Consider the following 23567-nt stretch of genomic DNA (forward strand, 5'->3'; position numbering starts at 1 on the left):
TTTATTCCTAGGTATTTTATTCTTCTTGTTGCAATGGTAAATGGGAGTGTTTCCTTAAATTCTCTTTCAGATTTTTCATCATTAGTGTATAGGAATGCAAGAGATTTCTGTGCATTAATTTTGTATCCTGCTACTTTACCAAATTCATTGATTAGCTCTAGTAGTTTTCTGGTAACATCTTTAGGATTCTCTATGTATAGTATCATGTCATATGCAAACAGCGACAGCTTTACTTCTTCTTTCCCGAGTTGGATTCATCTTCTTTCTGTTTCTTCTCTGATTGTTGTGGCTAAAACTTCCAAAACTGTGTTGCATAATAGTGGTGAGAGTGGACAACCTTGTCTTGTTCCTGATCTTAGTGGAAATGATTTCAGTTTTTCACCATTGAGAACGATGTTGGCTGTGGGTTTGTCATATATGGCCTTTATTATGTTGAGGTAAGTTCCCTCTATGCCTACTGTCTGGAGGGTTTTATCATAAATGGGTGTTGAATTTTGTCAAAAGCTTTTCTGCATCTATTGAGATGATCATATGGTTTTTATTCTTCATTTTGTTAATATGGTGTATCACATTGATTGACTTGCGTATATTGAAGAATCGTTGCATTCCTGGGATAAACCCCACTTGATCTTGGTGTATGATCCTTTTAATGTGCTGTTGGATTCTGTTTGCTCGTATTTTGTTGAGGATTTTTGCATCTACGTTCATCAGTGATATTGGCCTGTAGTTTTCTTTCTTTGTGACATTTTTGGTTTTCATATCAGGGTGATGGAGGCCTCATAGAATGAGTTTGGGAGTGTTCCTCCCTCTGCTATACTTTGAAAGAGTTTCAGAAGGATTGGTATTAGCTCTTCTCTAAATGTTTGATAGACTTCGCCTGTGAAGCCATCTGGTCCTGGGCTTTTGTTTGTTGGAAGATTTTAAATCACAGTCTCAATTTCAGTGCTTGTGATTGGTCTGTTTATATTTTCTATTTCTTCCTGGTTCAGTCTTGGAAGGTTGTACTTTTCTAAGAATTTGTCCCTTTCTTCCAGGTTGTCCATTTTCTTGGCATATAGCTGCTTGTAGTAACCTCTCATGATCCTTTGTATTTCTGCAGTGTCAGTTGTTACTTCTCCTTTTTCATTTCTTGTTCTATTGATTTAAGTCTTCTCCCTTTTTTCCTTGATGAGTCTGGCTAGTGATTTATCAATTTTGGTTATATTCTCAAAGAACCAGCTTTTAGTTTTATTGATCTTTGCTATCGTTTCCTCCATATCTTTTTCATTTATTTCTGATCTGACCATTATGATTTCTTTCCTCTGCTAACTGGGGTTTTTTTGTTCTTCTTCTCTAGTTGCTTTAGGTGTAAGGTTAGGTTGTTTATTTGAGGTGTTTCTTGTTTCTTGAGGTAGGATTGTATTGTTATAAACTTCCCTCTTAGAACTGATTTGCTGCATCACATAGGTTTTGGGTTGTCGTGTTTTCATTGTCATTTGTTTCTAGGTTTTTTAAATTTCCTATTTGATTTTTTCAGTGATCTCTTGGTTATTATGTAGTGTATTGTTTAGCCTCCATGTGTTTGTATTTTTTTCATATTTTTTCCTGTAATTGATGTCTAGTCTCATAGCATTGTGGTTGGAAAAGATACTTGATATGATTTCAATTTTCTGAAATTTACCGAGGCTTGATTTGTGACCCAAGATATGATCTATACTGGAGAATGTTCCATGAGCACTTTAAAAGAAAAATTTTTTTTTTGGATGGAATATCCTATAAATATCAATTAAGTCCATCTTGTTTAATGTATCATTTAAAGCTTGTGTTTCCTTATTTATTTTCATTTTGGCTGATCTGTCCTTTGGTGAAAGTGGGGTGTTAAAGTCCCTTACTATGATTGTGTTCCTGTTGATTTCCCCTTTTATGGCTGTTAGCATTTGCCTTATGTATTGAGGTGCTACTGTGTTGGGTGTGTAAGTCTTTACAATTGTTATATCTTCTTTTTGGATTGATACCTTGATTATTATGTAGTGTCCTTCTTTGTCTCTTGTAATAGTCTTTATTTTAAAGTCTATTTTGTCCGATATGAGAATTGCTACTCTAGCTTTCTTTTGATTTCCATTTGCGTGGAATATCTTTTTCCATCCCCTCACTTTCAGTCTGTATGTGTCCCTAGGTCTGAAGTGGGTCTCTTGTAGACAGCATGTATATGGGTCTTTTTTAAATATCCATTCAGCCAGTCTATGTCTTTTGGTTGGAGCATTTAATCCATTTACATTTAAGGTGATTATCGATATGTATGTTCCTATGACCATTTTCTTAATTGTTTTGGGTTTGTTATTGTAGGTCTTTTCCTTCTCTTGTGTTTCCTGCCTAGAGATGTTCCTTTATCATTTGTTGTAAAGCGGGTTTGGTGTGGTGAGTTCTCTTAGCTTTTGCTTGTCTGTAAAGGTTTTAATTTATCCATCAAATCTGAATGAGATCCTTGCTGGGTAGAGCAATCTTCGTTGCAGGTTTTTCCCTTTCATCACTTTAAATATGTCCTGCCACTCCCTTCTTGCTTGCAGAATTTCTGCTGAAAGATCAGCTGTTAACCTTATGGGGATTCCTTTATATGTTATTTGTTGCTTTTCCCTTGCTGCTTTTAAGATTTTTTCTTTGTGTTTACTTTTTGATAGTTTGATTAATATGTGTCTTGGCATGTTTCTCCTTGGATTTATCCTGTGTGAGACTCTCTGTGCTTCCTGGGCTTGACTGACTATTTCCTTTCCCATATTAGGGATGTTTTCAGCTATAATCTGCTCCAATATCTTCTCAGTCCCTTTCTTTTTCTCTTCGTCTTCCGGGATCCCTATAATTCGAATGTTGTTGTGTTTAATGTGTCCCAGAGGTCTCTGAGAGTGTCCTCAATTCTTTGCATTTTCTTTCTTTATTCTGCTATGTGGTAGTTATTTCCACTATTTTATCTTCCAGGTCACTTTTCCGTTCTTCTGCCTCAGGTGTTCTGTTATTGATTCCTTCTAGAGAATTTTTAATTTCATTTATTTTGTTGTTCATCATTTTTTGTTTGCTGTTTAATTCTTCTAGGTCCTTGTTAAACGTTTCTTGTATTTTCTCCTTTCTATTCCTAAGATTTTGGATTATCTTTACTACCATTATTCTGAATTCTTTTTCGGGGAGACTGCCTATTTCCTCTTCATTTGTTTGGTCTGGTGGGTTTTTACCTTGCTCCTTCTTCTGCTGTGCATTTCTCTGTCTTCTCATTTTGCTTAACTTACTGCGTTTGGGTCTCCTTTTCACAGGCTGCAGGTTCGTAGTGCCCGTTGTTTTTGGTGTCTGCCCCCAGTGGCTAAGGTTGGTTCAGTGAGTTGTGTAGGCTTCCTCGTGGAGGGGACTGGTGCCTGTGTTCTGGTGGATGAGGCTAGATCTTGTCTTTCTGGTGGGCAGGACCGCATCCTGTGGTGTGTTTCAGGGTGCCTGTGACATTATTATGATTTTAGGCAGCCTCTCTGCTAATTGGTGGGTCTGTGTTCTTGTCTTGCTAGTTGTTTGGCCTAGGGTGTCCAGCACTGTAGCTTGCTGGTCGTTGAGTGGAGCTATGTCTTAACGTTGAGATGGAGATCGCTGGGAGAGCTTTCGCCTTTTGATATTACGTGGAGCTGAGAGGTCTCTAGTGGACCAATTTCCTGAACTCGGCTCTCCCCCCGCAGTGGCACAGGCCTGACACCTGGCCAGAGCCTCAAGACCCTGTCAGCCACACCGCTCAGAAGAAAAAGGAGAAAAGACGAAAGAAAGGAAAATAAAATAAAATAAAAAGAAATAAAGTTAGTAAAATAAAAATTATTTTAAAATTATTAAAAATAAAAAATTTAAAAAGTAATAAAAAAAAGAAAGTAAGAAGAGAGCATCCAGACCAAAAAACAAATTCACCAGTGATAACAAGTAGTAAAAACTATACAAAAAAAAAAACCAAAAATGGACAGACAGAACCCTAGGACAAATGGTAAAAATAAGGCTATACAGACAAAATCACACAAGAAAGTATACACATACACACTCAGAAAAAGAGAAAAAGGAAAAAAAAATATATATCTATATATAAAAAAAAGGAAGAGAGCAACCAAATCAATAAACAAATCTATCAATGATAATAAACTCTAAATGCTAAACTAAGATAAACATAAAACCAGAAAACAGTCAGTTGCATACAGCAAACCCCAAGTCTGCAGTTGCTCCCAAAGTCCACCGCCTCAATTTTGGGGTGATTCGTTGTCTATTCAGGTATTCCAGAGATGCAGCACCCATCAAGTTGATTGTGGAGATTTAATCCGCTGCTCCTGAGGCTGCATGTAGAGATTTCCCTTTCTCTTCTTTGTTCTCACAGCTCCTGGGGTTCAGCTTTGGATTTTCCCCACCTCTGCATGTAGATCACCTGAGAACATCTCTTCCCACCCAGACAGGACGGGGTTAAAGTAGCAGCTGATTAGGGGGCTCTGGCTCACTCAGGCCAGGGGGAGGGAGGGGTTCGGAATACGGGGCAAGCCTGCAGCGGTAGAGGCCTACATGATGTTGCAACAGCGTGAGGCGTGCCATGTGTTCTCCTGGGGAAGTTGTTCCTGGATCACTGGACCTTGGTTGTGGCGGGCTGCACAGGCTCTTGGGAGGGGAGGTGTGGATAATGACCTGTGCTTGAACACGGGCTTCTTGGTGGCTGCAGAAGCCTTAGCGTTTCATGCCTGTCTCTGGTGTCCACGCTGATAGCCGCGGCTCGCACCCGTCTCTGGAGCTCGGTTGGGTGGTGCTCTATATCCCCTCTCCTCGCGCACCCTGAGACAATGGTCTCTTGCCTCTTAGGCAGGTCCAGACTTTTTCCCGGACTCCCTCCCGGCTAGCTGTGGCGCACTATCCCCCTTCAGGCTGTGTTCATGCAGCCAACCCCAGTCCTCTCCCTGGGATCTGACCTCCAAAGCCGGAGCCTCAGCTTCCAGCCCCCACCCATCCCGGCTGGGGAGCAGACAAGCCTCTCAGGCTGATGAGTGCTGGTCAGCACCGATCCTCTGCGTGGGAATCTCTCCACTTTGCCCTCTGCACCCTTATTGCTGTGCTCTCCTCTGTGGCTCCGAAGCTTCCTCCCATCCCCTGTCTCTGCCAGCGAAGGGGTTTCCTAGTGTGTGGAAACTTTTCCTCCTTCACAGCTACCTCCCAGAGATTCAGGTCCCATCCCTATTCTTTTGTCTCTGTTTTTTCTTTTTCCTTTTGCCCTACCCAGGTAAGTGGGGAGTTTCTTGCCTTTTGGGAAGTCTGAGGTCTTCTGCCAGCGTTCAGTAGGTGTTCTGTTGGAGTTGTTCCACATGTAGGTGTATTTCTGATGTATTTGTGGGGAGGAAGTTGATCTCCACGTCTTATTCCTCTGCCATCTTGAAGGTCATCCTAATGCTGTCTTATGTGTAACTACTAGATTCATGTTTTACTGGCAAGAAATATTCTATATTATCGACATACCACATTTTATTTATCCCCTCAATAGCTAGCTGATGGGCATTTGTGTTGTTTCCATTTTTGACTGCTATGAATAATGTAACTGTAAACATTTTTCTACAAGTTTTTGTGTGGACATGTGTTTTTATTTCTCTTGGGTAGATACTTAAGAGAGGAATTTTGGGGTCAAATAGAAATGCTATGCTTTATATTTTGAAGAAATGTCACACCGATTTCCAAAGTAGCTGCGTCAATTTCCCATCCCATAAGCAATGTATGAGGGTTCCAGTTTCTTTATATCTTTGCCAGTGCTTGCTATTTTTGGTCTTTTTATTATAACCATCTTGGTAGGTGTGAAATGATATCTCACTGTGCTTTTGACTTACACTTCCTAATGATTTATGATATTGAGCATCTTTTCGTGAGTTTACTTGTCATTTGTGTATTTTCTTTAAAGAAATGTATATTTAAAGTTTGTTTAATTTATATTATTTTATGTTTTAAATATTGGGATTTAAGTAGTCTTTGTAAATACTGGGTATAAGTCTCCTATCAAAAATGTAATTTTAAGTATTTTCTCCCATCCTGTGGGCTGTCCTTTCATTTGTTTGATTATATACTTCACAGTACAAAAGTTTTTAATTTTGTTGAAATCTGATTTGTCTGTTTTACCTTTTGTCATTTGTGCTTTAGTTTCGTATTAAAGAAACCATCTGCTAACACCAAAATCATGAAGATTTTCTTCTAAGAGTTTTATAGTTTTAACTCTTATATTTATGTATATGATCCATTTTGAGTTAATGTTTGTGTATGATGTGAGGTAAGGGTCTAACTTCATTCTTTTGCATGTGGATATTTGGTTATCTGAGCAGCATTTGTTGAAGAGACTATTCTATGCCCATTATCTTGTCTTGGTATCCTTGTCAAAATCAATTGACCATGGAGGTAGAGTTTATTTCTGGACTCAATTTTATCCTATTGATCAATATATCTATCTTTATACAAGAACCACACTCTTTTGGGTATTGTAGCTTTATAGTCTGTTTTGAAAATGGGAATTGTGAGTTGTCCAAGTTAGTTCTACTTTGTCAAGATTGTTTTGGTATAAAATGGATAACTAATAAGAACCTGCTGTATAAAAAATAAATTAAATTAAATTTTAAAAAAGATTGTTTTGGCTTGCATTTCCATTTAAATTTTATGATGAGATGGTAAAATTCTGAAAATCAGACTGTTGGAATTTTGACAGGGATTGTGTTGAATCTGTGTATTGATATTAACATTATGTCTTCCTAGTCATGAATGTGGAACATATTTCCGTTTATTTAGACCTTTAATTTCTTTTGGCAATATTTTCTAGTTTACAATGTACAAATCTTGCATTTCTTTATTAAAATTTATTCCTATGTATTTTCTCCCTTTTGGCACTATTGTAAATGGAATTGAATTCTTAATTTAATTTTCAGATGGTTCTAGTGTATAGAAATACATGTGATATTTGTGTATTCATCTTTTCTCTTGTGAACAGTCTCAACTCATTTATTAGCTTTAATAGATTATTTTTGTGTAGATTACTTAAAACCTTCTATATATAATATAATATTATCTACATATAGAGATAACTTTACTTCTTACTTTCCTATCTGGATACATTTTATTTCATTTTCTTGTCTAATTGCCCTAGCTTGTACCTCCAGTTTGGTGTTGTGTAGATGTGGTGAGGATGAAAATCCTGTCTTGTTCCTGATCCTAGGGTGAAAATTTATAGTCTTTCACCATTAAGTATGGCATTAGCTGGAGTTTTTCATAGATGCCCTTTATCAGCTTGAAGAAGTTCCTTTCTCTTTGTAGTTTTTTGAATGTTGTTTTCATGAATGAGTGTGGTATTTTGTCACATGCTTTTTGTTCATCTATTGAGATATCTGAGATTTTTTGTCTTTTATTCTGTAAATGTGCTATATTACATTGATTAACTTTTGGAATCTGAACTAAACTTGCATTTCTAGGATAAATTCAACTTAGTCATGTTGCATACTCATTTCTTTATATGTTTCTGGATTCACTCTTCTGGTATTTTGTTTAGAATCTGGTATTAGTGTATATATCATAAATGATATTGGGCTGTAGTCTCATGTTGTGTTTTTATGATTTTAATAATATCAGTGAAATATTGGTCTCAGTATTAGTTGAAAAGAAGTGATTATCTTCTATTTTTTAGAAGATTTTGAGAAGGATTGGTGCTAATTCTTTAAAAAGATTTTGTTTTCACTTTAAAGAAATTTTATGGCACTTGCCAGTGAAGCCATTCAGTCTTGGGTTTTTATTTATGACAAGTTATTGATGACTGATTCAATCTCCCTACTTCTCTACACATATTTTCTATTTCTTCTTAAGTTATTTTCAATAGTTTGTGTCTTTCTAGGCATTTGTCCATTTTGTCTTATCTAATTTGTAGTTCATACTGTTCTTTTATAATGCTTTTTTATTTCTATAAGGTTGGTAGTAATAGTGCCTCTCTCATTCTTTACTTGGGTAATTTGAGTGTTTTTTCTTGGTCATCCAAGCTAAATGTTTGTTGATTTTGTTGACCTTTACAAAGAACCAACTTTGGGTGGTTTTATTTTTCTCCATTTTTTTTTCTATTTATGATTAATTTCTGCTCTAATCCTTATTTATCCTTTCCTTCTATTTACTTTGGATTTAATTTACCTTTCTTTTTCCAGTGTCTGAAGGTGGAAGGTAAGGCTGTTTATTTGAAATTTTTCATCTTTTTTATTGTGCATTATACAGCTCTCAATTTCCCGCTACTGCTTCCACTGCATTTTTCTATGTTTTTGCTTAATTGATAGACTTTATGTGGTTTTTTTTTTCAGTTTAAGTTTACAAGAAAAAGTGAGGAAAAGTACATAGATTCCATATACTCCTCAATACCCCCAACTTCCTCTTTATTTAATATCTTGCATCACTGTGGTACACTTGTTACAAAGGATGAGCCAATATTGATACATTATTATTAAATAAAGTCCATGGTTTACTCTTAGTGTTGACATTATAAGTGTATTCGTCATTACAGTATCATACAGAGGAATAGTTTTATTGCCCTAAAAATCCTGTTATAACGCTCTGCTTATTCATCCCTTCCTTCCTCCCCCAGAACTCCTGTCAAGCACTGATCTTTTTATTGCCTCCATAGTTTTGCCTTTCAGAATGTCATATACATAGTTGGAATCATACAGTATGTATGTAGCCTTTTAAGATTGGCTTCTTTCACTTAGCAATGTATACTTAAGATTCCCCTATATCAGAGTTTAGGATCTAAGCACAGATGGGACTGTGAAGATTGCTTTGTGCTCTACAGCCTGCTGCTCACTTCAAGAACTATGGAGGATTTCTCTCTGTTTCAGAGCTTGGATGTCAGCTATTTGGTCCTCTGATTAGTTCTCTTAGGTCTCCAATCCTGTCTCCCCTCTGGGTTTCTGTGCTTCAGGAGATACCACTTTATACTGATGTCCTACACCTGCCCTCCCCCCGCCTCTCCCCATTTTCAAAGGACTACTTTAGCTGCTATCTTGTATTAGTTGAAGATTTGGATTGTTGCGGAGAGATGTCTTTCAACTACCCTGACCCACTGTTGGCTTTCATCAGCCTCTGACTTAAATTCATAGAAGACCTGCAGTGATTCATAACAGTTTTTCTGTTATGAATGTACAGAAAAACAGTTTTCATGCACAACACAACTTGATGTGGGATATCTCTGTCAGTTTTAGATTTTAGTGTGTTACTCCCATGCATTTAGGGAAGGCTTTGTGAAGTAGTTTGTAGGTGGGTAAAAATTAACTAATTGAATGAGATTCCTTGGGAATCTAAAATGTCACACCAGTCAACATGGGACATTTAATGTTTCTTTAAGAAGTTTGGCTGGTCTCTCCTTACCACTATCCATGACATTCTTCTAGGGATAAAATGACCATGAGTCTCTCAGGAATAGCTTATCATTTTCTGGAAAAATAGTTATTTTTCTTCTAATCCTTTGCAGCCTCAAATCTCTGATGGGATTAGAAAAACACTATACTTTTGTATGTTATCCAGCTTGTTCTCATTTGTAGAGTGAGAGTGATGGTCTTTTGTGATTTTCTTTATTTTTTTTTAACATCTTTATTGGAGTATAATTGCTTTACAATGGTGTGTTAGTTTCTGCTTTATAACAAATTGAATCAGCTATACATATACATATATCCCCATTCTACATTCTAAATGTTTGAATGTTTTTAAAAATAGTATTCTGTAGGTAAATGGTTGTTTTGCTGAGGATAGTGTCCACTGTGTTCCTTAAACTACCATTCTGGAAGTCTCTCCAAAGGTGATTTTTTCCCATATGGATATTCACTTGACTCAGAACTATTTATTAAACATACCATCTTTTCTTCAAAGTACTGCAGTTTCTTCTTGTCGTAAATCAGATCATCATATACATATGTGTCTGATTCTGGACTTTAGATTTTGTTCCAATAATTAGTTAGTTTAACCTTTTGCCAATACTACAGCCCCTGGATTACTGTCCTTTTATAATAAGTATTCTTATCTGGTAGTTATTTCCTCCTCTTTCCTCATCTTCTACAGAATCTCAATTATTTTTGGCCCTTTGCATTTCCTTATGAATTTCAGGATTGCCTAGTATATTTTCCAAAAACATATTGGGATTTTCAATGGGATTGTGTTGAATCTATATATTATTATAATTAGGGGAGAATTTATATCCTAACAATAGTCTTCTGATCCATAATATATCCATCTACTTATGCCTTTGAATGTTTTCTCAAAATGTGATTTTAATATTCAGTATAAAAGTCTTTCACATTTTCATATCTGTATCTAGGCATTTGATTTCTTATACAATTGTAAGCAAAGTCTGTATCGGTCAAGGTTTCATCAGAGGAATGGAACCAGTTTAAATGTGTTTAATCTGCCCAGTAGATTTCAGACTTGCCCCCATTTCACATAAGCTATTCTCTCTCTCTCTCTCTCTGCTCTTATGGCCTTTCAACAAACTCAATCAGGACCACCCATATTTAGGATAATCTCTTTTTGCTTCGAGTCAACTATATATCATGTCTACAAAATACATTCACAGCAACATACAGATTAATATTTGAATAATTGGAGACTAGAACCTAGCTAAGTGGACACAGAACTGTATCACAATGTCATTAAATTTCCTTTTCAATTTTTTCTATTATATTTTATATTTATTGATAATATATATTTATATATTTTACAATATAATATACTTATATATAATATATTTATATACTTATTTTATATTACATTTGTATATTTATATTATAACGGAGACTTTATTTTAATGGTGGGGACATTATAAACAAACAAGCAAATCAGATAGTAATAAATGCCAAGAAGAAAATTAAAGCAGGAGGCGGGTATACACATCTGTCAACTTGAGGTGGGAGAAGTAAATTTAGAAGAAAAGTTGTGGTGGGTGGCATGAAAATTGGATGAAATAGGATGGCCAAGGTGCACCCCTCCCAGGTAGCAGCTGTATGTGATGGCACCTGTGTGAAGTGAACAAATGGCACCGGAAGATTGCTGGGAAGGAGTATCCATGTTGTTCAGGATGATAAAATTTCCTTTTTAATTTAAATGTTTGTTGCTGAAATAAATAAAATTGATTTTTGTATCTTGACTTGCTAAATTCACTTAATTCTAAGAGTGTGTTCATAAATTCCTTGGTTTCATTAAGTATCCAATCTCGTGCGTAAATAATGAAAATTTTATTTCAACCTTTCTAATCCTTATGCCTTTAATTTCTTTTTCTTGTTTTATTGTACTAGTTTGGACCTGCAGTACAAACTTGATTAAAGGTGATAATAGAAGTCATCCTTGGTGTGTTTTTTTTTTAATAGTGATGGTAAAATATTTCAGTTTTGCCATTGAGTGTAATGTTTGCTGAAGTCTTTTTGGAATGTTTTTTCTTAGAATGAGCAAGTTGCCTTTCATTCCTATTTTTCTATAAACGTTTACCATGAGCATGCTTTAAATTTTGTCAAATACCATTTCTGCCTCTATTAATATGGTCCTGATTTTTCCCTTTTTAACTTTGGTAATGTGATGAAATACACTGAATGATTTTTGAATGATAAACCACCCTTGGATACCCAGAATGAAGATCACCTGATTGTGATATATTCTATTGTTTTATTTATTGCTAGATTTGAAATGTTAAATGTTTAGTAAGGGTTTTTTTTTTTAACATCTATATTCATGAGAGAGATTTGTCTGTAATTTTTCTTTCTTTCAATGTCCTGATCAGATTTTGGAATCAAAGTTTTGTTGGTTTCTTAAAAAATATTTGGGATGTCTTTCTTCTATTCAGTTATGTGTATGAATTTTGCAAAATTAATGCTATTTCTTTCTTAAATGCTGGGCCTGGGGTTTTGTTATGGGGAAGTTTTAAGTAATAGAGTAAATTTCTTTACAGATATTGGATTATTCAGATTGCCTGTGCATTATTTTTTCAGCTTCGGTAAATCATATTTTCAAGCAATTTGCTTTTTTTTTCTCTAAATTTTAAATTTAATTGCATACATTTGTTCACAACAACCTCATTAGTTTTAAATATCTTTAGGATCTCTTGCAATATGCCTTTTTTCCGATATTAGTAATTTCTGTTTTCTCTTTTTCTTAACCAATCTTACTAGACATTTTATCAATTTTATTCAGCTTTTCAAAGAACACAGTTTTGTCCCTTTCATTTTTCTCTATTTTATATTTTAAAATTAAATTGATTTATAACCAGATATTTGTTATTTTCTTCCTTATAATAGTCTAAGGTTAAACTTTACTATTATTTTTCTAACTTCTTGTAATGTAAACTTAAAAATTGATTTTCAGTGTTTCCTCGATTGTAATATGAGAATATATATAAATATATATATATATATATATATATATATATACACACACACATACACGTATTCTACTAATGTCTGTTAAAGCTGCTTGCCACAAATTTTGACATATTCATTGTATTTATTCTATTTCACTTTGAAATACTTTCTACTTTTACTTGTGATTTTATCTTTGATCCATTGATTATTTAATAATGTAAAATATATTTCATTTATTGTTTTATTGTTGGTTTCTAGGCTACTTCCACGAAATCAAGAAGATGTTTTGAATGATTTCAGTCTTTATAAGCATGTTGAGGTTTTCTGTGTTGTGAAACATATGATCAATTTTGTTAAATGCTCCCTATACCCATGAAAAGAAAATGAATCCTGCCATTTTTGGTTGGAGTTGTTCTATGCATGACAAAGAGGTCATGTTTCATTATGTTCATCATACTTTCTTTGTCTTTATTCATTTGTATGTGTGTGTTAGTGTTTTATCCATTTTTTAAAATGTAGTGTTTTTGACCAGGGTGCTTGTCCACCCTACCAGGAAGCAGAAGTCCTTCCATTCCTCGTAATCAAATACCACATACACATTGTCAACTCTTAAATATATTTCCAGCTAGACCTTTCATCTGAATCCAGGCTCATACATCTAAATGTGTAACGAGTATCTTCACATCTCTCTGATACTTCACATTCATGTTAAAACTAAAATCATCATCTTCCACCCCAAACTTCCCCCTGCCAATCTTCCCATCTTACTGAAAGAAGTACTATCAATTGAGTTGTTCATGTAGAAAAAAATAAGAGCATTAAGTTTAGACTCCATTCTTGATGTCCATAGCACATGCAGAAGTCAGTAAGTTCTACCTTTTTGACATCTCTTTGATCTATCTCTTCTCTATCCCCACAAATACTGCTCCATTATCTCCTATTTGAACTCTTTCAGAAGCTTTTAATTGCTTTCTTGTCCTCAGGGCCCTCAGGAAGAGCCTTGTTCTGTCTGATTTGCCCTCCATATAATTGCCAGGGTTATCGTTATAAATCATAAATCTGACTTATTACTTCTTCGCTTAAAATCCCTAAATTGCTTCTTATTACCTGCAAGACGTATTTTAAACATCTAAGTCTTTGCGATAATGTTATTTTTTTCTGGAATGTCATTCTTGTGTTCCATCTCACTATTTTGGCCACTTGGAAAACATCTTTTCTATTTTGCAAGAATGAGTTTGTGTCAAGTTCTTTGCCCATCCTCAACTAGAATGGCATATTTCCACCATTGTTCCCTTACTAAGTCCATTATGGCCTTTTATCATAAAACCTCTAAAACTTTATTTCATTTAGTTTTACATGTCTGTGACACCCATCTACTCCAAGACTCTGAACAATTCAATAGAAAGAACTTTGACTGATTCATCTTTGTGTAATTCAGTATTGAACTTGGCAGTTACTGGACACACAGTAAATATTGGTTGATTGAGTAAATAGAAATTTTAAAAAAACTACATACAATTTGCTGTATTTTCACCCATTTAATGTGAAACGTTTTATAAATGTTAATTTTAATCCATTAATCTGGTTATCTCCTATATTTGATCAGAAACAACGTTATTCTGTGAATAGCTCTGTTTTGTCTGTGAAGTCCTAACTGCTGTAGGCCATGTCTGGTATTTCAGTTAATCAATTAAGCTACCATAGAAATAAGTAAGAGGATAAATGACTTAGACAGAATCTTTAATGTGACATCTCTCATGAGAACTGGTTCATATTACCATGTAGCAGAGCAGAGAGAGTAATAACAGCCATGTAGGGTGATCCTGAAAATAACTGCCTTTAGAATTCCCACAGGTTAAACTCACTGTCTTCCCACAACCCTCTCCCCTTTCCACTCTGTCACAGTGATTGGCATCGTCACCCATGTGGCTGCAAAATCAAACCCCTTAGGGTCATTTTTTCACTTTCTCCTTTTCTTCACCCTACATTCTTCAATCCATTACTAAGTTCTATTGATCTTACCTCTAAAATAGTTCCCAAATCCGTCAATTTCTTTCCCTTTTCACCGCCACCACCCTCATCCAAGACACTACCATCTTATAGCATATGTAATTCCTTACCATAATATTTATTGTGTATTTCATTCTTTCTTCTCTGTCACCAATAGACTGTGAGCTTCCTGAGAACAACGTATATTTCTGATACTCTATCCCTCCAGGAACATGTTGTCATCAGATATGAAAGTGGGTGCTAATAGTTAATGTATTACTTTCCCCTAAGTGTTCTATTTGCATTTTAACAATAGCCTTCCAGGAATGATGCTTTAGAACAACGTTTCCCAAATGATAGTCTGTAAAACACTAGTCAGGTATTCTGGGTTAAATAACTGGGGAAACAGCAAACTTTATCTCCTTCTTGGATATAGTATACATTTACTATATTAAAGGTTTTGAAACATACTGCAATAAAGCATACAGATTAACTGTATATAGCCCAGTATTTTCCACACTTACTAGACCAGAGAATCTCTTTTTCATGGCATATCTGTTAACGTCTTGCTGAATGGTGTATTTTGGACACAGTCTATAAAATGACTCATAAATGATCAACTTTGGACTCCAACTGTCCAATGTAGGACAGTTATAAATGGCAAGAGGGGCTTGCCTTAGCCCTGAAATGCTCTTGAAAGGCTGAGGGTGTCTCCCAAATGACCTCAACAACCTCTTAACAGCTTGATATGACTATGCCATCCAAAGACCATCTCCTTAGTCTAACTTTTGGTCTTTCCAGTGTTGTTTCATCCCAGAATATCTGAGTACCCTTGCAGACTTTACATAACAATGTGTCTGTTGGGAATACCAGGTGATCCATCTTGTTTCTTCTTCCCATAAAAATGTTCTTTTTAAATTGTCAGTTCCATTGTAGCTCATTAGCTCTGTTTGATTATTTTTCCCTGAATAGAATGAGAAACTTTTTGAGTTGCACTACTCAACTGCCTTTCTTCAAACTTGGCATAAATAATCCTCAGGGAAAAGCATTCCTGACCATCGTAAGTTGACTGTGGTTCTCTTGTGTGTGTGTGTGAAAGAGAGAGAGGGAGAGAGGATTGGAGATATTGATTTTTATATACAGCTTCTTTAGAGTCTGTGAAAATCACAACAATTCAATAGCTTGGGAGCTTCCCTGGCCCATGGAAAACCCTTGGAGACTTTGTCACTCAAGTCACCCTACCACTGACTCAAGGCCATGCATATCTTGCTTCACTGTCTTCCAGTCCTCAGTCTTATTATTGCTACATCCCCTAAGAAGACCACTGGCATTACATTTGTCTTCACAGTGTAATCTCCTGGCAGAGAGCTATCACCTTTGCGTTAGGCTCTCCTCCCAAGAAAGGGGTGTCCCTCTCCTTTATAAGACAAATTCCTACCCTGAAAATCTCTTCTCTCCAAGATCCTGAGGGATCTTGCTCCTATATTTTCCACTTACTCATGTATTCATTCACAAATAGTTATTAAACTATTCCTATGCTCCAGGCACTGTCAAAGGTACTGGGGTCTACAATTGAGAATGAAATAGTATTGATAACTGTCCCTGCCCTCCTGGAGCTCACTCATTTCAGTTCTTGAATGTCTTCCTCTGCACTGTCTCTTTCCTTCCCCTGAGCCCTCAAAAATAGCCGTGAGTGTCACATATGGAGAAAAGCAGTTGTCTTTTCAATGGCCATCTGATTCCTGTCATATACTGACCCTACTATTTTTCCCACAGTTTGTAAAATGACCTTTCTAAAGCATAGATATGATTTCCCATTACCTAAAGCTGAAGCTCCAATTTCTTAGTAAAAGTTACAAGACTTTTCACAATATGGCCCCAGTCTGGCGTCTTGATCCAAATTCTTCCAACCCCCCATTACAAACCCTTTGCTCAAAGCTGGGACTAGAGTGAGGTACCTAAGGTATGAACCTAAGAGTGAGTGCTTCCTTAAATTTTTTGTGCCCTAGGTGTTTCACTCAGTTTACCTGAGTCCCAACCCTGCTTATATTGGGGCCACACTTGATGGGCTCTGAGTCCCCAGACACATGATGTGCATTTACATCTCTGTGCCTTTGCAATGTTTCCTTTGTTTTCACCATCCCCTCCTCTCTCATAATGAAAGGCAATTAAAAAATTTTTAGTTATGCTTATTTGAGTCACACCTAACTAGAATATAAGCCCCAAGAGAGCAGCGGTCGTGTCTGTGTTGCTCACTGTTGTATCTCCAGCAGTTAGGAAAAGAAAGGGTAAAATGAATCCAGTTCAAAAGCCACTTCATCCATGGAATCCTCCATGACACTTCTGTCCCTCTGCAAATTCAAATGCTCCTCTTCTGTGTTCACACAAGGCTCCAAGGATATAACTCAGTTATAGCTTTATCACATTGTAAGATATTTTCACTATCTCCTTTCGACTATATGATATATATGATACAGTATTATTAGCTATAGTCACTACGTTCTTAATCTTATAACTGGGAGTCTGTACCCTTTGAGCAATATCTCCTTGTTTCCCCCACTCCCAACCGCTGGTAACCACCACTCTACTCTCAATTTCTCTGAGTTTTTCCTTTTTAGGTTCCACATATAAGGAACTCTCATTCATTGAGTATGAGAATGAAAAATGATACAGCCTCTTTTGAAGACATTTGGCAGGTACTTACAAAACTAAACAAAATCTCACCATATGACCCAGCAATCATGCTCCTAGGTATTTACTCAACTTATTTGAATAGCTATGTCCACACAAAACCCTGCAGGAATGGTAATCCATATTATGATCTCATATAATTCACCCTGCAAAAATCATATGGATCTTGGCAGATGAGGATGAACTAACATAAACTTAACACAAAATAGCCCCTAGTAGCGCTTCTATACTAGATATGGTGTTCTTACTGTAATGGATCATTAATATATCCTCTGGTATTTGGTATGTGACTTTGATATAGCTAAAGGATTTGTTTGAATATTCATCCGAAAGAAGGATGAGAGGTTATTCACATTCACCTGGATAGACAGTGGTCTATATTAATGGTCTTCATGCAGGTCTATTTTAACTCTCCTGCTCTTTGTCAGAATATTCCCAAAAGAATTTGATAGTCTGGAAATTCTGTAGGATCTCATGTTAGTCCACTATATTGATAATATCAATTTACTTGGCTCTGATACAGAGGAAGTGGCAAATATTTTGGATTCATAAACTCCAGAGGGTGGTAGATAAATTTCATAAGGACACAGGGACTTGTCATTTTGGTGAATTTTTAAAGGATCAAGTTATCTGGGCCATGCAGGCATGCCTCTTCCTTGAAAAGGACATGTTATTGTACCTTGCATCTCTTACTACTGAGAAGGTACCACAGTGCTTGGTAGGTCTTTTTGGATTTTGGAGACTACATATACTGTAATTGGGAATACTGGCCTGACCCATCTATGAGATGACTTTGACATGTTAAGTGGGACTAAAAACAAGAAAAGGCATTGAGGAAGGTCTGGCTATAGTACAAGTGGCACTGTCTCTTGGGATAAACCCCCTGGCAGATTCCATGGTGCTAGAGATATTTGTGGTAGGTGAAGATGCCATATAGAGTCTCTGGTGACCCTGAACAGTAAAGGTGAAGCACAAACCCCTAGGGTTCTGAAGTAAGTCCACACTGTCTACCACAGAGAAATATATACCATTTAGAAAGAAGCTGCATATTTGCTATTTGGTTGTGGTAGAGAATGAATGAGTGTCTGTCCATGGGACATTAATCGACTATGCAACCAGAACTTCCCTCGTGAGCCGGGTTCCATCAGACCTACCAGGTCATAAGATTGGGCCATCACAGCAGCAATCCATGGTATGATAGAAGTAGTGTATTTGGAATTAGATCTGAGTATGTCCAGAGGGAATGAGTAAGTTACATGAACCAGTGCCCCAGTCCCTGTTGTTGCAATGAGGCCTCTCTTTCAGCTCACATCTGTGGCCTCATAAGGCCTTCTCTATGACTGGTTGATAGAGGAGGAAAAAGCCTGAGTCTGGTTCCTGTGTTGATGTGAACAACTAATGAATGACAGCTGCACTACAGGCCCAGTCTGAGGCAACTCTGAAATACAGTAGTAAGGAAAAATGCTTCAAGTTGCAGAGCTGATCAATCATCCACTTTGGGTGAAGACATAAATAAGCATATATATGGACTTCTGGGCAGTGGTGAATAGTTTGACTGGTTGGTCAAGTTGTTGGGAGAAGCAAGATTGGAAGGTCAAGGCAAAAGGAGAGGCATGTGGATGGACCTAAAGGCGTGCACACAGTGTGAGGATCTTTATGTCTCACAGTAAGGCTCATGAGAGAACATCCACTGAAAAAGAAGCACTAAACAAGTCAACAGAATGACTTGCTCAGTAGATGTCAGCCAGCCTCTGTTGTTGGAATACCAGCACTTGCACAATGCACTATGAATGGAGTAATCATGATATCAGAGATAGAAACTACATATTGGACCAACAACATGGGCTCTCTCTTACCAAGACTTATTAGCTACTACCACTTGGTATCTTGAGTATCTTTCTGATCTTTCAGTACCAGAGGCCAACGCTAAAACCTCAATATGGTACTTTCCCTTGAAGAGACAAACCAGACATTTGGTGGCAAGTTGATTACATCCTGCCCTGTAGATTTACTTTTATCCTGAGTAAGGACTTACCTTTCTTGCCTGCAGTGCATCAGACAACTCTACTGTTTGAGTTCTCAAAGAAAGTCTGATTTACCAACATGAGGTCCTGCATATTACTACTTTGCATTAATGAATTCACTTCACGGCAAAGGAGGAATGACAATGGGTGTGTCACTATGCAATCCACTGGTTCTATCATATGTCACATTACCCAGAAGCTGCCAGCCTAAAAGAGTACTAGCATAGTCTCTTGAAGGCTCAGATAAGGCAACATCTTAGATATGATGCCTATGATTTGGAGATTCTGTCCTTTAATGAAGCAGTCTATGTCTTGAACGAACCGTCATTATATGGTGCTCCATCTCCAGCAGGTAGACTACATAGATATGGGGGAAAATGGGTGGAAGAAGGAGTGGCCCCACTCACCATCGTTCCCAATGACCCACTTGAAAATTTTAAGTTCTGTGGTTCTAGGTGGCCTGGTTTCTAGAAGGTGGATACGTCTACCAGGGGACACTGTAAGATTCCTAATAAACTTAAAGCTATGGCTGCCACCTGGTGATTTGGGGTTTCTCATGTCAATAGAACAGCAGGTAAAGAAAGGGATTAACATACTGGAAAAGCTAACTTGACCATCATGAGTAGGTAGAGTTGTTATCCCTATATCCATTTGTTAACTGTGAATGGACAGTGAACCTGGAAAGAAGGGGCTGGAGACCAGGGAGGCCAGTCATGCTTCTTGCATGTCCAGACTCCCAGAGATCTTGAGCTCCTCAGGACTGATTCTACCTCCTCAGCAATGAGCTTAGAATATGGCAGGAAAGGAGGTCATCCTCAAGGTGACCTCCAGAAACTATCTCCAGAAAGCACCACCGTGAAACATTCCCAACCATTGCAAGGCCTGCAGAGTGGCTCCACTGTCAGGGAAGGAAATGTGTTCATTAACTATGGGCCAAGAGGGAATATGGCAATTGGGCTCTGAATGTCAGGAAATAGTGCTATAGGTAGAAGTAGAGAGCTTGCCCAAAAGCCAAACTGAAGAAATTGTTCAGTGCTGACTGAAATGGCCACTTCTGGGGCTTGTGAGAATTTGACTTCATCAGCCAGCAGAGGAATCAGCTTGATACATCAGAGATTTTTCAAGGCTCTATTGGGAAACTGGATTCTTTTTTTTTTTTTAACATCTTTATTGGAGTATAATTGCTTTACAATGGTGTGTTCGTTTTTCTTTATAACAAAGTGAATCAGCTATACATATACATATATCCCCATATCTCCTCCCTCTTGCGTCTCCCTCCCACCCTCCCTATCCCACCCGGACTTGAGGACATGGGGAGGGGGAAGGGTAAGATGTGACAGGGTGAGAGAGTGGCATGGACATATATACACTACCAAATGTAAAATAGATAGCTAGTGGGAGGCAGCCACATAGCACAGGGAGATCAGCTCGGTGCTTTGAGAAACTGGATTCTTATTTTGGAATTTTCCTTTTTCTGTATCCTATTACTTGACACCAAGTATTCCTCACATTGTTCCATATTTGTTCAACGTTCCTTATATGCTGAGTGCCTACAGTGTGCCAGGCCCTGTGTGGTTCAAGTAGTGGTGAGATTGGGGGAGTGAGATTGGGGGGCCAGGATAAGATACAAGGTTGTGTTAGCCATGGCACCTTTCCTTGAGGAGCTTGAGATCCAGCAAGGCAGACAGCACTTTGATCAAAAACAGTGTAAAATTGCTAGAGCAGAAGTCTAAGCACACCACCGTGGGACTCCAAAGGAATAAGAAGCTGTTTAGCTGCCTGGAGATCAGAGAAGTCTTCACAAAGGAGAGGATACTTGAGCAGAGGATTGATTAACAAATAGAAGCTTAAGGTTGAGAAGAGGAGAAAGGTCATTCTTGGCAGAGAGAACTGAGTGTGCAAAGACACCAAAGTAAGAAATATGGCTGTATTTTGTGGAATGGTAAGTGAGCCTTTGTGGGAATCTGATCCATTACAAAGTTGTGCAGGCTGTTCTCTGCCTAAGAGTGCCTGGCCCAAGAGGTCACATAGGTGCCGATACCCAGCTTACGTTCTGCTTGTCAACTCAGACATTCTGGAAAGAAGCGGCTTCTTCCTAGAGAAAGGGGTTTTATTCTATAAGTTTTTATTATCAGTGGACCCAGTCCTTCCATTATTTTCCTTCTGTCTTAAAGCTTCATCTCAGAGTACGATGGTGAATGACCCCCCAAGATATTCTCAGACTCAAATCAGATGTCAGTGGCAGGATTTTCTTGTGAATCCTTGCCAAGACCTAGGGTTGATTGCCCTTGCTTTTTTCTTGAAACCCTGACACATTCTGGGGAAGGACAATCTGGAGATGTTCTCCTTGGGAGGCCCCTTGTGGCTTTGGAGAGCAGGGTGCCCAGGAAGTGCAGAGTGACTCAAGGGAGCCAAGGAAAGGGCAGGGAGAGAGGCAGTTGGTAGCCAACACACATAAAAAATAGTGCCACCCATGGTCCATAAATACATTTCATACTCAATTAGACTCAACCAGTTACACCTGCTTCCTCCTACCCCCAAGTATACACACACACACACACACACACACACACACACACACGCACACACCCTTTAAGGGATAAAAAAGGAAAAGGAGGCAAAACTAGAAGCTGATGACCTATCTCACAATATCTAGAGCAGCGGCATCCGGGGCCGGTGCCGGGGTCGTGGTCGGGGCCGGGGGAGCTCCTGGAGGCAAGGCCGAGGACAAGGAGTGTCTCCCTATCACCAAGCTGGGCCGCCTGGTCAAGGACATGAAGATCAAGTCCCTGGAGGAGATCTATCTCTTTTCTCTGCCCATCAAGGAATCTGAGATCATTGACTTTTTCTTGAGGGCATCCCTCAAGGATGAAGTTTTGAAGATCATGCCTGTGCAAAAGCAGACCTGTGCTGGCCAGCGGACCAAGTTCAAGGCATTTGTCGCCATCAGGGATTACAACAGACATGTTGGTTTGGCTGTGAAGTGCTCTAAGGAGGTAGCAACTGCCATCCGTGGGGCCATCATTCTGGCCAAGCTCTCCACCGCCCCCGTGCGACGAGGCTACTGGGGGAAAAAGATCGGCAAGCCCCATACCGTCCCTTGCAAGGTGACTGGCCGCTGTGGCTCTGTGCTGGTGCGCCTCATCCCTGCACCCAGGGGCACTGGCATCGTGCCCAAGAAGCTACTGATGATGGCTGGAATTGACTGCTTCTACACCTCTGCCAGGGGCTGCACTGCCACGCTGGGTAACTTCGCCAAGGCCAATTTTGGTGCCATTTCCAAGACCTACAGTTATATCACTCCTGATCTCTGGAAAGAGACTGTGTTCACCAAGTCTCTGTATCAGGAATTCACTGACCATCTTGTAAAGACCCACACCAGAGTTTCCGTGCAGAGGACTCAGACTCCAGCTGTAGCCACCACATAGTTTTCTATAAGAAAAATAAAGTGAATGAAGCTAGTCTAAAAAAACAAAACAAAACAAAACAAAAAAAAACCTTCCTTCTTTCCCTCACCCACTCTACCACTTTCCTTGGACTGTTACCAAGTTTGCTCTGGCAGTATTGGGGCTGGCTGCCAGCCTCTCATGCCTACTGGAGCCACTGCACCCCTCTGCCCCAGAGGTCACAACTTGTTATTGGTCTCTCACCACCAGTGCCCTCGACTTGGAGGCCAGATGACTTTGTGTCTCCTTACTTCTTTGTAAAGAGTCCCCGGTACTCTATATCCCAACTTCTGTGACCGTGATCAGTTCAGTTATCAACATGAAATCTGTTTCCTCATCTCTAAAACAGTAATAATGTAATAATAATAATATCTATCTCAGAGGGTTGTTTGTGAGAATTAATTGAGATTTTTCTGGGTAAAACACCCAACGCAGTGCCTGGCACATAGTAAAAGCTCACTAAATCTTATTGACTAGCATCTATTTCACACAGATGCACTTCAGTCACACAGGAAGTGACTGAGTAGGGACTTGAACTAAATTTTTATGACTTGGTCCAATGCATAAGTTCATGGATATTTCCACTTATCCTAGAAGGGAACTTTGAGTTTCTATTCAACTTACTTTCTGAGTATCTACTATGTGTAAGGTGCTTGGGCTTGGCACTGGAGATACCGAGATGAATAAGACATTATTCCTGTCATTGAGTTCATTGTCTCATAGGGGGAGAATGGTGGCTAAGTGAACAATTACAGTACAAGGAGATAATGTTGTTATCAGTTGATGCAAAACTTTGTGGAAGCACAATTGAGAGACGATTGGTGTAAAGTGAGGATAAAGGGAAAAATTCCAGCATGAGGTGTCACCTCAGGTGAGTCTTGTCAGATGAGTGAGAGTGGTCTTATGAAGGGGAGAGGTATGAGTGTGTAGCTGGTGGGGGTTGTGAACAGGATCCAAGTCCAGGCTAAGGGACTGGAGCAAGTAGGATCCTAGTGGGGGAGAGTATTTAAGGGCTGAAGTATGAGGAATGAGGCAGGACATAAAGTTAGAGAGTT

At 38.2% G+C, this 23567-nt stretch overlaps 1 pseudogene; it reads left to right on the forward strand.

Moving 5' to 3' along the window:
• Positions 1–21780: 21780 nt before the first annotated feature.
• Positions 21781–22527, forward strand: LOC137756893 (small ribosomal subunit protein uS5 pseudogene; annotated as a pseudogene).
• The last annotated feature ends 1040 nt before the right edge of the window (positions 22528–23567 follow it).

Source organism: Eschrichtius robustus, chromosome X (assembly GCF_028021215.1).
Source record: "Eschrichtius robustus isolate mEscRob2 chromosome X, mEscRob2.pri, whole genome shotgun sequence".
NCBI classification, from domain to species: Eukaryota; Metazoa; Chordata; class Mammalia; order Artiodactyla; family Eschrichtiidae; genus Eschrichtius; species Eschrichtius robustus.